The 6,427-nt window shown below is 35.0% G+C and overlaps 1 pseudogene; it reads right to left on the bottom strand.

The window, feature by feature from the left end:
* Positions 1 to 5,023: 5,023 nt before the first annotated feature.
* LOC118993951 (uncharacterized) lies at positions 5,024 to 5,164 on the bottom strand (annotated as a pseudogene).
* Between the last annotated feature and the right edge of the window lie 1,263 nt (positions 5,165 to 6,427).

The raw sequence follows: 6,427 nt of genomic DNA, 5'->3' as shown, positions 1-6,427 counted from the left end.
AAAAAGAGCTAAATGAAATTGAGGCAAGCAATGTATCAGGCATAGAGTTCAAAGTAATGGTTATAAGATGCTAAAGAAACTTAGTGAGAACTACAAAGAACTTAGTGAGAACTACAACAGCATGAAAAAGAACATAGAAACTGAGTAAGAACCAGTTGGAAATGAATTATGCAGTATCTGAAAAGAAGAATACACTAAAAGGAATTAAAAGCAGGCTAGATGAAACAGAGGATCAAAGCAGTGATTTGAAATACAAGATAGAAAAAACACCAAATCAGAGCAACAAAAACAGAGAAAACATATAAAGGCTGAGGATAGTTTAAGGAAATTTTTGGACCACATAAAATATAGCAATATCTATCTACATCACAGGGATACGAGAAGAGGAAGAAAGTGAAGTGAGCAAGGGATAGAAAACCTGTTTGAACAAATAGTGACAGAAAACTTTCCTAATCTGGTGAAGGAAAAAGTCACACAAGCTCAGGAAGCACAGAGAGTCCCAATCAAGAGGTACCCTACAAAAACAAAACTAATACATATCATAATTAAAATGGAAAAGTTTAAAGACAGAAACTTAAAGGCAGCCAGGGAGAAACAGCTAGTAACAGACAAGGGAGTTTGAATAAGACTGTCAGCCGGGTTCTAAACAGGAACCCTTCTGACTAGAATGGATTGCCTTGAATATTAAAATTAAAGAAAATCAAGGACCTGCAACTAAGCCTACTTACTCTATCCAGCAAGGTTATTATTTAAAATTGAAGGTGAAATTAAAAGCTTCCCAGACAAATGAATGAATAAATAAATAAATAAAAGCTAAAAGAGTTCATAAACACAAAACCAGTATTACAAGAGATATTAAAGAGTCTGATTTAAGAGAAAGAAAGAAAAGAGAGAGAAGAACATAAGTATAGAGTAATAAAATGGCAATGTATAAGTACCTATAAATACTAACCTTAAATATAAACGAATTAAATGTTCCAATAAAAAATTTGAGGTAGCTGAATGAATAGGAAAATATGACCTATATATACGCTGTCTCCAAGAGACCCACCTCAGAACAAAAGATTTACATGGGCTGAAAGTGAAGGGATGGAAAAGTGTTCCATGCAAATGGATACAAAAAATGTGTGGCAGCAATACTTTTATCTAACAAAATAGTCTTAAAAACAAAGGCCATAAAAAGAGACAGGGATTGATCCAACATGAGAATATAACCTTTGTAAACATATATGCACCCAATATAGGTCCCTAAATATATAAAGAAAATCTTGATGAACTTTAAGGAAGAGATAAATAGCACTACAGTCATTGTAGGGGATTTTAACAGCCCACTCTCAACAATGGATAGAACTCCAGCCAAAAAATAAACAAACAGTGACCTTAAATGACACACTAGATTGAATAGATTTGATATTTATAGAACATTATCTCCAAAAACAACAAAATACACATTCTTCTAAAGTGTATAGGGCTAATTTTCAAAAATAGACCACATGGTAGGGCACAAAATAAGTCTTAACAAATTCAAGAAAATTGAAATCATATCAAGCATTTTCTTGGATCACAATGACATGAAGCTAGAAATCAACCCCAATTAAAAAAACTCAAAAACATTCAAATACATGGAAGCTAAATAGCATGTTAGTAAATAATGAATGGGTCAACAATGAAATGAAGAAAGACATAAAAAAGGACCTGGAAATAAATGAAAATAAACATGCAACAACCCAAAACATGTAAGACACAGCAAAAGCAGTTCTGAGAGGGAATTTCATAGCATTACAGGCCTACCTAAAGGTAGAAAAATCTTGAATAAACAACCTAAGCCTACACTTAAAAGAACTATAAAAACAACAAAAAGCAAAGCCCAAAGTGAGTAGAAGGAAGGAAGTAATCAAGATTAGAGCAAAAATAAATGACTTAGAGACTAAAATAAATTTAAGAAAATCAAGGAATCCAGGAGCTGGTTCTTTGAAAAGATAAAGAAAATTGATGAATGTTTAACCAAACTCATTAAGAAAAAAAGAGAGAGGATCCAAATTAATAAAATCAGAAATAAAAGAAGAGTAGTAAGAAGTGATACCACAGAAATAGAAAGTATTGTAAGGAAAGGCTATGAACAACTATGTACCGAGAAATTGGACAATGTGGGAAAAATGGATAAATTTCTAGAAACATACAATCTTTTAAAAATGGATCAGGAAGAAGCAGAAAACCTAAATAGACCCATGACAACTAATGAAATTGAAGCAGTAATCAAAAAGTCCCAGCAAACAAAAGTCCTGGACCAGATGGTTCACAGGTGAATTTTACCAATCTCTCAAAGAAGAACTAACACCTATCTTTCTCAAACTATTCCAAAATATTTAAGAAGAGGAAAGACTTCCAAGGTCTTTTATGAGGCCAGTATTATCCTAATTCCAAAACCAGGTAAAGAAACAACAGAAAAATAAAACTATAAGCCAATATCCCTGATGAACACAGATGCTAAAAATGTCAACAAAATATTAGCAACTGGATCCGACAATACATTAAATAGATCATCCACCATGATCAAGTGGGATTTATTCTGAGGGTGTAAGGTTGGCATGATATTCTCAAATCAATAAATATGATACATCACATAAATGCAATTAAAGATAAAAATCAAATGATTATAATAATAGATTCAGGAAGAGCATTTGCTAAAATCTACCAGAAACTTATGATAAAAGCTCTTAGAAAAGTAGGAACAGGGGGATCATACCTCAACATAATAAGAACCAAGCACTGACAGCCAACACCATACTCAATGGGCAAAAATTAAAAGCGTTTCAAATTAAGATCAGGAACAAAACAGGCATATCAACTTTTACCACCCTCATTCAACATAGTACTAGAAGTCCTAGACATAGTGATCAGACAAGAAGAAGCAACAAAAGGCATTAAAATTGAGAAGAAGGAAGTAAAACTGTTTTTATTCCCAGATGATATGATATTGTACATAGAACCCCCACAGGCTCTACAAAGATACTACTAAACCTAATAAATATATTCAGCCAAGTAGTGAAATATGAAGTAAATATGCAGGAAACTATGGCATTTTTATATACCAATAATTATCAGAAAACAATCCTCATTTACTATTGTAACAACAACAAAAAACAAGGTACCCAGGAATAAATTCAACCAAGGAGATAAAAGATCTGTACTTGGAAAACTACAGGCCACTGAAGAAAGAAACTGAGAAAGATGCAAAATAAGTGGAAGCATATAAAGTGTTCATAGATTAGAAGAATTAACATTATTAAAATGTCCATACTACCCAAAGCAATCTATAGATTCAATGCAATTTCTATTAAAATACCAATGGCATATTTCACAGATCTAGAACAAACATCCCCCAAATTTATATGGAACAAAAAAAGACCCCCAATATTCTTAGCAATCTTGAGAAAGAAGAACAAATTTGGAGGGCTCGCAATACTTGATATCAAACTATCCTATAAAGCCACTATAATCAAAGCAGTCTGGTACTGGCATAAGAACAGACACATAAATCAATTAAACAGAATAGAGAGCTCATAAATAAACCCACTCCTTTATGGCCAGGCAAGAGCATACCTTGGAGTAAAGAGTCTCTTCAATAAATCACATTGGGAGAACTAGACTAGTACTTGCAAAAAAAATGAAACTGGACTACCAAATTATATGATACATAAGAATAAACTCAAAGTGGATAAAAGAATTAAATATAAGTTGCAATGCCATGTAAATAATAGAGCAAAACAGGCAGTAAAATTTCAGGTATCTTGTGTAGCACTATTTTTGCTGATATATCTCCTAGGGCAAGGGAAATAAAGGAAAAATAAACAAATGGGACCACATCAAATTAAAAGGCTTCTGCACAGCTAAAGAAACCATCATCACAATGAAAAGGAAACCCATTTATGGCAGAACATATTTGCCAATGATACATTGGCCAAGACTTTAATCTCCAAAATATACAAATAACTTATACAACTCAACACCAAGAAGACCAGCAATAAAAAATGGGCAAAGGACCTGAATAGACCCTTCTCCCAGGAGTACATAGAGATATTCCATAGACATGTGAAAGAATGCTCAACATCACTAGCCATCAGAGAGATGCTAATTAAAACCACAACAAGATATTATCTCACATATACCAAAATGGCTATCATTAATAAATCGACAAACAAGTGCTGGCAAGGATGTGGAAAAAGGGGAGCTCTGATGCATCATTGGTGGAAATGCAGACTAGTATAGCCACTGTGGAAAACAGTATGGAGTTTCCTCAAAAAATTAAAAATGGAACTGTCTTTTGAACCAGTGATTCTACTACTGGGAATATATCCTAAGACTCTGAAAATGCCAATTCAAAAGAATACATGGACCCCAATGTTCATAGCAGCATCTTTACAACAGCCAAGGTTTGGGATCAGCCTAAGTGCCCATCAGTACATGAGTGAATAAAAATGGTGTGTACGTGTACATAATGGAATACAACACAGCAGTAAAAAAAGAAGGAATCCTTACCCTTTGTGACAGCATGGATGGAACCGTTGACTATTAGCTCAGTAAAATAAAACAAACAGTGAAAGACAAATGCCATATGATCTCACTTATAAGTGGAATCTAATGAACAAAATTAACTAACAAGCAAAATAGAATCAGAGATAAAGAAACATGGAACAGACTAGCAGCTGTAAAAGGGGAGGGTAGAGGTGGCGACTGGTTGGAAGAAGGTGAAGGGATTAGCCAAAGAACATATATGAAGGAACAATGGACATTAACAATGGTGTGGGGACTGACTATGCATATGAGGGGCGGGCTGGGCAGAGGGGGCAAAGGTGGAAAATTGGGACAACTGTAATAGCATAAACAATAAAATATATATTTTAAACAATTCACAATAAAATATTTTTAAAACATAAAAACAATCTGCTCCTGGAAGCATAACTTATCCCTGACTCTGACTGTTTTTTCTCTTTCTCTCTCTCTCTCTCTCTCTTTTTTTAACCTGTGGCCTGGCATTTGAGGATAGGATCAGCAGACTGAAAACCGTGAAGACGTGATGCTAAGGGGGCAGGTCCATTTCCTGCTGCCTCCGTACATTCCAGGGACTTGGACCCCATGCCTGATTCCTGCCAAGAAGAGGAGGGTTGTCTCCAATTTTTATTGGTGATACACTCTCTGTAGAAGATTGTCTCCCTGGCGAAAGGATGGGGTGAGGATTAACTATTAGATATTTAACTTCAGGGCTGCTTATCTTCAGTGATTTTGCACTTTCTGTTTACACTTTAAAATGAGTTTCTGAGATTGCCTATCTGGGATCAATGAAAGGTAAGAGTAGGAAGATGTGACTGTAAGAAGGCATGGGTAAGAGAGATGCTAACAGCAAGTTCCAGGGTTTGGGTGGGATGGTCGGGAGAAGGATAAGAGTAAACGTATGAGAGAGGGAGAGGCGGAGGATTTATTCATAATATTTACCCATTAGTTATGCTTATAATGTAGAAATTTTGTCAAGACATTTATTTATTTATTCATCAAATACATGCTAAATGATGATATGCTAGGTGCCAGGGAATCAAATACAAATAGGATATCGTCAAATAGTGAAAAGAGATCTTTAAAAGTTTACAGAAGAGATGTTAAACAAAATTCTCTGGGAGAATTTTGGATTTTACTCTAAATAATATGGAAAATCACTGGATGGTTTTGATTAGAACAATATGATGATCGTGCTGCTGGGTAAAGAATAGATTAACTGTGCGTTGGAGAGGGGGTGAGTAATGATGAAAGCAGGGAGACTTGTTAGGAGGCTGTCACAATATTCCAGTTAGGGGTGATGGTGGCTCAGATCTCTGAGTGGTAGCAGTGAGCATAATGAGAAATGGCTGGATTTCGGATATATTTTAAAATTGGAGCCCAGAGGGTTTGTTATTGAATTGGGTGTAAGATAGAAGAAAAAGACAAGAGTCAAAGATGACTTCACGGTGTCTGATATGGGGCAACTATAAGGCAGACGTGTAATCGTACATAACCTGGAGCAACTGACATGGCAGGGAGTGGAGGCTGCAGATGTGGTTGGTGGGCGAGGTGTGGGAATTAATGCTTGTGTCTTAATGTGTTAGATTTTAGATATCCATGTATTAGACACCTGGGTAGAGATGTTGACTACATTATTGGCCGTTATGAGCCTAGAATTCAGGGGAGGAATGAGAACTGAAGAAATGAATTTGAGCAAAACACTTGAGAGACCAGAGAGAGATATTTTTTCTGACACTCATCACTTTATTTTATGATAAATGTCTCCTGCTGCAGTGCTGAGTAAATTTAACATCAATATATATAGAATATATATATATAGAAAGAGAAAGAGAGACACACATACACTATACACAAATATATGTGGAATCATATA

This window comes from Sturnira hondurensis, unplaced genomic scaffold (genome assembly GCF_014824575.4).
Source record: "Sturnira hondurensis isolate 20B ecotype Veracruz unplaced genomic scaffold, ASM1482457v3 Scaffold0008948, whole genome shotgun sequence".
Taxonomy (NCBI): domain Eukaryota; kingdom Metazoa; phylum Chordata; class Mammalia; order Chiroptera; family Phyllostomidae; genus Sturnira; species Sturnira hondurensis.
This window is presented reverse-complemented; position numbering and strand designations above follow the sequence as displayed.